The sequence below is a fragment of the Hyaena hyaena genome, unplaced genomic scaffold (assembly GCF_003009895.1).
Source record: "Hyaena hyaena isolate Hyena2069 unplaced genomic scaffold, ASM300989v1 scaffold_723, whole genome shotgun sequence".
In the NCBI taxonomy this organism is placed as follows: domain Eukaryota; kingdom Metazoa; phylum Chordata; class Mammalia; order Carnivora; family Hyaenidae; genus Hyaena; species Hyaena hyaena.
The window spans coordinates 445277-453388 of NW_024081356.1; the positions used below are offsets into that span (position 1 = coordinate 445277).

The following is an 8112-nucleotide window of genomic DNA, read 5'->3' on the forward strand; positions in this document are numbered from 1 at the left end:
CACCTCAAACTTGTCAGAATGTCAAAAATTAACACAGGAAACAAGAGATCTTGGCAAGGATGGGGAGAAAGGGGAAACCTCTTATACTGTTAGTGGGAATGCAAACACATGCAGCCACCCAGGTAAACAGGATGGAGGTTCCCCAAAAATTAAAAATAGAACTACCTTATGATCCAGCAATTACAGATTCAAGGGGACCCTGGTGGCTCAATAAGTTAAGCAACTGACTTTACCTCAGGTCATAATCTCACAGTTCGTAAGTTGGAGCCCCACATCAGGCTCTTTGCTGTCAGTGCACTGTGAATCCTTGGTCTCTTTCTCTCTGCCCCTCCCCTACTTGCTCACATGTGCTCTCTCTCAAAAATAAACATTAAAAAAAAAAACTAGATTCAAAGGTGTACATGCACCTCTATGTTTACAGCGCATTATCAACAATAGCTAACCTATGGCAAGAACAGAAATGTCCATCAAGTGATGAATAAAGATGTGACATAAACAATGGAATATTACTCAGCCATCAAAAATAATGAAATCTTGCCATTTGCAATAATGTATATGGAGCTAGAGGGTATTACGCTAAGCAAAATAAATCAGAAAAAGACAAATACCATGATTTCATTTATGGAATTTAAGAAACAAAACATGAACTTATGGGAAGGGGAAAAAAGAGAGAGAACTGAAGGTTGATGGGAGTGGGTGGGGGGTGGGCTAAATGGGGGACAGGTATTATGGAGAGCACTTCTTATGGTAAGCACTGGGTGCTTTATGTAAGTGATGAATCGCTAAATTCTAAACCTGAAACCAATATTACACTATGTTAATTACCTAGAATTGAAATAAATTTTTGAAAAAATACAGTGACCTACCATATAACTGGTAACTTTTTTAGATATAATCAGTCCCTTTGTTGTTTACCCATGTATAAAACATATTTTGGGGGTGCCTGGGTGGCTCAGTCAGTTGAACATCCTACTCTTGATTTTGGCTCAGGTCATGATCCCAGGGTTGGGGGATGGAGCCCTGTAGCCGGGTTCTACACTGAGTGTGGAAACTGCTTAACATTTTCTCTCTCCCTCTGCCCCTCCCTCAGCGCACATGTGCACGTGATCTCTCTCTCTCTCTCTCTCTCTCCCCCTCAAATTTTAAAAAAAAAAATTTTTTTAGGGCACCTGGGTGGCTCGTTCAGTTAAGCATTGAACTCTGGATTTCGGCTCAGGTCATGATCTCACCATTCAGCGTCAGGCTCTGTGCTAATAGCGTAGAGCCTGCTAGGGACTTTCTCTTGCCCCCTACCCCTCCCCTGCTCACACTGTCTCAAAAGAAAAATAAATAAAAAATAAAAGTAACAACAAAGAGACCAAAAAAATGAGCAAAGGATGTGAAAACATTTATCTGAAGAAGATACATAAACAAAAAGATGTTTAACATCTTTATCTCTTAAAGAAATAAAAATCAAAACCAAAATGAAATACCAGCTCACCCCCATTAAGAGACCAATTATCAAACAACAAACAAACAAAGGAAAGTATCAACTACTGGAGAGGATGTGGAGAAAATGTAACCCTTGTACACTGCTTAACAGGAATGCAAAATGGTGCAGCAGCCCTGTAAAACAGTTTGTATGTTTCCCCAAAAAGTTAAACCTAGAATTACCAGCAAGTCCACTGGTCGATACATAGCCAAAAAATAGAAAGCAGGGACTCAAAGAAACACTTGTACACCAATATTCACAGCAGCATTATTCACAAAAGTCAATACATGTATTTAAAAAAGAGACAACAGGGGGCACCTGGCTAGCTCAGTCAGCAGAACATGGGACTCTATCATGGGGTTGTTGAGTTCAAGCCCCACTTTGGGCATGGAACCTACTTAAAAATATATATACACACATATATATAACAGGGCCAAAATTCTGTCACCTGGGCTAAGCCTACATCACCAAACCAAAACATAGTATCTACCTAACTGCTTCCCCCAAGAATGTAATCTTAACTTGTCAGTCTGGAATTTCCTGGTCAGCACTAGTGAGGTAATGTACCTGTCCACCAAAGTATGGTGACCTGCCTGAAACAACCCACTCTTTGCTAGAAACTTCCTTGTCCCGCCTCCTTTTGCCTCTAAAAGCCTTCCATTTTGTACAGCTCCTCAGAGTTCCTTTCAGTCTGCTAGATGGGATGTTGCCCGATTTATGAATAATTGAATAAAGCCCATAAGACTGTTAACATTTACTCAACTGAATTTCGTTTTTTTTAACAGGCAGAAACAATCCAAATGTCCATCAATAGGTAAACAAAATGTTCTATACACATACAATGGAATTCAGCCTTAAAAAAGAAGTAAATTCTGATACAAGTTATAACATAGAGGAAACTTGAAAACATGCTAAATGAAATAAGCCAAACATAAAAGGACAAATGCTATATGATTTCACCTACACGAGCTACCTATAACAGGTAAACTTACAGAAACAGAATATAGAATAAAGGTTACCAAGGGCTGGGCAGGGGAGGAAATGGGGGATTAATGTCTATAGAGTTTCTGTTGGGGATGACAAAAAAAGTTCTCGAAATCGACAATGGTAATGGTTGCACAACACTGTAAGTATACCTGATGTTGTAAGTTGTACACTTAAAAAATGGTTAAAATCATAAATTCTTATGCATATTTACAATTTTTTTCCAAGCATAGCTACAGTAATTTATACTATTATATTCCCCAATACTAAAGTTAGTGTAAAATGAAGAGAAAGCCATGCGGAAGGAAGTTATTCATAAACGATAATAAAAGGAACTGTCATTTTACTGGTAAGGGAAAACTGACAAGTCATAATGCCTTCATTTCAGCCATTTTCTGTCCTAAAACAACGGCATTCTAATAAAAAACACACTGTAAAATTTACTTAGTCAAGAATTTTGCGTCACTGTGATATGCCTTTCTACACCTTTCTAAGGATTTAAGCATGCTGTGTCAAAAATCCCTAAACGGTGACACAACTGGAGAAAATAATGCCCTAATTTTAAAAGCAGCATAGATTGATAAAGAAGGAACCCTAATGGACATACATTTAGTGACCATTCATTCAATTTCATCAGCAAATAATTAAAATGCACAGTACCAGTGAGAAACCCAGGCCAACAAGTACGGCTAGTATATTTGCAAAAAGCAAAGTTGAAGACGTATGCTTACATTAACCCATAAAGTCATTAATTCAAACTTCCATTAAATGTCTGTCTTTAAAGTAAGTGCATTTCAGTCATTTAATTCCCATCATATACATTACTGTGGTTCGGGTTATCATCTTTAGATTATCAGCTCCTTGAAAGGAAGGTAAACGCCCAACGTGAGGTACTTCTCTTCACGATTAGATGGCCCAATGAGGAAACTAATTAAATTCTGTAACGGCCTTTCTAAAAGTCAGTTTCATTTTTAATTGATTACAAATAAAAGCTACCAAATTTTCACGTGCCAAGTGTACCAATAGATTCAATTTCCTATAACCTTATCTCGGAAACCAGTCGCCCCATCTGTAACTTAAACCTGTACCCATTCTGGCCTGTGTATTCGGAGTGCATTCTAGAGAAGTCCCCAGTGTACCGACAGCCCAATTTTGGCTATATTCTCTGAGCGATTTAAGGAAGTCAGCAACCACTCAGCTCACGTGATCTTTAAAAGGGGCGCCGTTGAGCCCAGATTAAACCACACTGTTTTGGTTGTTTTTTTTTTTTTCATTGACTTCACAGGCCAGCATCAAGGAAGTGGCAGGGAAGTGGCGCAGTGTGCTGCACGGGGAGGCTAGCAAACGCGTAGGTTGCTGTGCCTTGGAGTTTGAGGGAGCTACGAAGGCACACCCGCTCAAGCGCACTGCAGCGGCTGAAAAATCGAAGAGTGCCACACCCCCCCCACCCACCCCACAGCAGCCCGGGCAAGGCTTCATCTCTTCAAGCTCGAGCCTAAAGGGGGCCCACTCTACGTACTAGCCCATCTTCAGGGCACTGCTCCCAGCCTGGGCACCCCAACACACAACGCCCTTGAGCACCGCGCGGGTGGTACTAGGCGCTGGGGGGCGCAGAGGGGGGAGGGCCGCGGCCCTTGACGACCCGCGCATGCGCAGATAAGGGTACCCGCCCGTTCACCTACCGTTGGAACCGCGACGCCCCGTTCCCCGGCCGCGGCCGCTTCTCCAGGACCTGCAGCGACGGCAATAGAGCAAGAACTGAGGCCCCGGGTGGCTCCTCGGCCGGCGAGCCTCCTTCTGTGGCGGCCCCTGGCGAGACACTGAAGCGACGGCTGCGGCGCGGGGCCAGCCCGGTAAGCGACCCCCGGATGCCCCCGGCGGTGGCGGCGGCGAAGACGTGGAAGAGGGGGCAGGAACGGTGACTGAAGCACTGGCTGAGGCGCAGACCCTCCCTAACGGCGAGCGGGAGGAGAGCGAAAGGCGGAGGGCGGAGGGCGGGCGGGGGCCGGACCGGACGTGACGTGCGTGGGAGGGGGCGGGGCGGGCTCGCTTGCTGGGGCGGGGCGAGTGCGCCCTGATTGGAGGGGTTCCGCAAAGCCCCTGGCCCTAGCCCGGGAGTTTGCGGGCTTTAGAGTTGACCTTCTTTTCCCGCCCCAAACTTGGGCCCCTGAGTTAGGGTGCGAGAAGCCGGGAGCAGGCCTGAGGGAGGTATTTGAGGGTCCTCAGTCTGGAGAGGTTGGAAAGAAAACAGAGGAAAAAACTGGGTAAAACTGGAAAACAGAGATCTCTCCTAGTCTCTGCGGAGGGGCCCGTGCCTTCCTACAGAAGACCAGAAAAACCCAGGTGTCCTTATCCAGGTGGGAAGCACAGAGACCTTAACAGAAAACCGCCGAAGCAGTGACTCACGTTCCCATTCCCAGCGTTGGGGGTCAGATCCGGGACCCTACCGGCCCTCCACCCTTCCTCTTCACTTAAGGACATGATCTAGACTCCAAAGAGAACATATATGCCTCTGGTGAAGGAACCGTCGGGGAGTATGGAAGTTGATAGGCTACATGTTCAGAGGGAGTTTGCTGTAATAAAGCAGAGTTTCAAAGGCAGAGCTGAAAGGAGGCATAAAGAATGAGGCGACCTCTGAGTCTAGGGAATCAGGGAGTTGGTACTTGCTTGTATAGCCACCCAGACCGACCCTGCAGCTCCCACGCGCTCACAAAGGTGTGAATATTCAGCCAATCTCTTCTTTGCTTTAGTTTGCTAAATAAAGGCTTTGACATCTTCCAGTGAGTAAAACGCAGTGTTCTGCTTTTGTACTCCTTGATGGCCGGTAAAGCCACACCTGCACAAAGAAGTCTGGGTGTCTGTAAAAATACAAATGACCACAATTCGGTTGTCTCCTGTTTGCCTGAGGTGCAAGTCAGTAACCTTGAAAATGTAAAATAAAAAGCCTCATAGAACTTGGGACAAGATTTTTTTAGAAAAGAAAAGAAAAAGTCACCGTGTGAGATGATCTGTAAATGTGTTACAGAGGCCAGAGTAGCTGCCAAATTTCATGGGACAGTGAAATAAAACATCTGTATCTTCAGTGTTATATGCCTAGTTGATGCTGTCATAAAGGAAGGGTGTGGTCCATAGAGTCTAGAACCAGCAGAATCTGAATAAGAATGTATTGTAGTCTTGCACTCTATCCCGGAGGGAGACTACTGATTCTAATGACCAGGATCAATACCTATTATCAGGACAGGTAAAAATTGAATTCAAATCCAGTCCCTCACTCAACGAATACCTACTGAATCCCTACTGTGTTCTAGTCTCTCAGAACTCTACGGCAAATAAGCTCTCTGCCTTTATTGAGTTTATATACTAGCAAAGTTAAATTCTGGATATCCTTTAAGAACATGCAAAGACCCATACTCTGATTCCATACCCATGAAGTAGTCTTCCCATCACTTAACGAGTCTTAAGTAAATAAGCCCACTGAGAAACAATTGTCCAAGGCACATAACTGGTACTAATTAAACGAGCTATATATACTCTCTCAATAAATTCACCTGAGGGTTATAAATCAGCTTCCGTTCACTGGGTTGAGTTATAAAGTTGTTTTATCCAAATTAATTTCTCAGAGCCTAATTAGGCTTAAGTGAAGTGAAATGGAAACTTCTGAATCTTGCCAAAGTGAGGCTGGACCAGACAGGCCCCAGTTTCCTAGCAGCCCAATCAAGATTCAGCCTATGTATTCATGGGGCACCAGGATAGCTCAGTCAGTCAAGAGGCCCGCTTGAGCTCAGGTCAGGATCTTGCAGTCCTTGGATTCCAGCCCTGAGTCAGGCTCTGTGCTGACAGCTCAGAGCCTGGAGCCTGCTTCAGGTATGTGTCTCCCTCTCTCTCTGCCTCTCTCTCTCTCTCTCTCAAAAATATTTAAAAAAAAAGATGCAGCCTATGCATTCAGCCTTGCATCTTTCTTTAAATATCTTAAATGGAAGCTTTACCTGTGGTCCATACTTGAAGAGGGGCAACGTGATTGCTTCTAAAGCTTAATAGTAAGCAAGTAAAATAGGGTAAATAAATAAAGTAAAAACCTTCTTATACCTGCCCCACCTATGCAACACAGGCTCTTGTTGACATAACTGACTATAATAGGAACATTATTTTTGAGTATGAAAATCAAGACTGTAAGCTCCCAGAGGACCGAGACTGCCTTGCACCCACTCCCAAAATATGGGCTCCCAAAAAATGAATTAATCTGAAGACCTTTTTCCCCTATAAAACCCAAGAACATGTCCTTGAAGATACCTTTTACAGATCATACTTTATAACATATAACCAGTGTGATATCACCAGTATAAATCCATGCAAGATTCAGGAGTATCATTTTAATGTTTTTTTTTTTTTTAATTTCTGAGAGAGAGACAGTGTGAGTGGGGGAGGGTCAGAGAGAGAGGGAGACACAGAATCCGAAACAGGCTCCAGGCTCTGAGCTGTCAGCACATAGCCCAACACGGGGCTCGAACCCACAAACCGTGAGATCATGGCCTGAGTCAAAGTCGATGCTTAACCGACTGAGCCACCCAGGCGCCCTAGGAGTATCATTTTAAAAACCTAAAACAAGGGGCTTCTGGGTGACTAAGTCGGTTAAGCATCGACTTTGACTCAGGCCATGATCTCACAGTTACTGAGTTTGAGTCCCATGTCGGGCTCTGTGCTGACAGCTCAGAGCCTGGAGCTTGTTTCAGATTCTGTGTCTCCCTCTCTCTCTGCCCCTTCCCCATTCACGCTCTCTCAGAAATACACATTAAAAAATATTTAAAACAAAAAAATTTTTATTTTTATCTTTAACCATCGCTTTAAACCTGAGAAGTGGAAGTACATCGATTATACACTTGATTCAGGCAGGTTCCTTGAGTTCCATGGTCCCTCTTAGAAACAGAAAATTCCTAGGGTGTTTGAGTAATACCTGGCTAGTTCAGTCTATATAGAGTATATGACTCTTGGTCTTGGGATCATGAGTTTAAGTCCCATGGTGGGCATAGAGCTTACTTAAGAGAAAAAAAAAAAAGTCCTAAGGTGTTTGAGTCACAAAGAATGACAGGTGAGCATTGCTCTCTCAATGCCTCCCCTAGAGAGGCATCATGCCTGGTCTTTCTGGTATTACACCAGCTTACCAACCAGAGGCAAAGGAGGGAGAGAGAAGAAAGATAAGGAGAGTGGGAAAGCTCTTAACTTTTACTTCCATGTGATGATTTAAAGCCACCTTTTTTTCCTGACAGATACTTGTATGATTACTTTAGAAACCACCCCCATCCCCATTCTCTGGTGGTTCTCCACCCATAGTTCCCTTGATCTGAGCAAAAGCACTCTGTTCTGGCAGTTCTTTTACTGCCTCTTTCAGGCCCAAGGACCTGGAGGTCCACTTCTAACTTCTCGTCTTTGAAACTTCTTATGCCCTGTAAGCACTCTGTCTGATAGGATCTAAGATGGCTCTCACACTGGCCTATTTGCAAGAGGCCCTGGGGCCATCCCCTATAGGTGTGCATGGTGGTGCACTCCATACCCTAGGGAGTACCATTCCCACCATCCTTGCTGTAGATTTGTGTATTGATTTTGAAAGTTTTCCAGCAGGTGGCAATACAGTGTTTTGTCCAAACCAAATTAGTGGGACT

At 44.0% G+C, this 8112-nt stretch overlaps 1 protein-coding gene across 7 annotated transcripts in view; it reads right to left on the reverse strand.

Annotated features, from left to right (window-relative positions):
• Nucleotides 1-4440, reverse strand: part of FAM13B (family with sequence similarity 13 member B) — a 78697-nt gene extending 74257 nt beyond the window's left edge. For all 7 annotated transcript variants that reach the window (XM_039217902.1, XM_039217901.1, XM_039217900.1 and 4 more), the window contains exon 1: nt 4138-4440. The gene's annotated coding sequence lies outside the window, so the exon portion shown is untranslated. The remainder of the gene's footprint in view (nt 1-4137) is intronic.
• Between the last annotated feature and the right edge of the window lie 3672 nt (nt 4441-8112).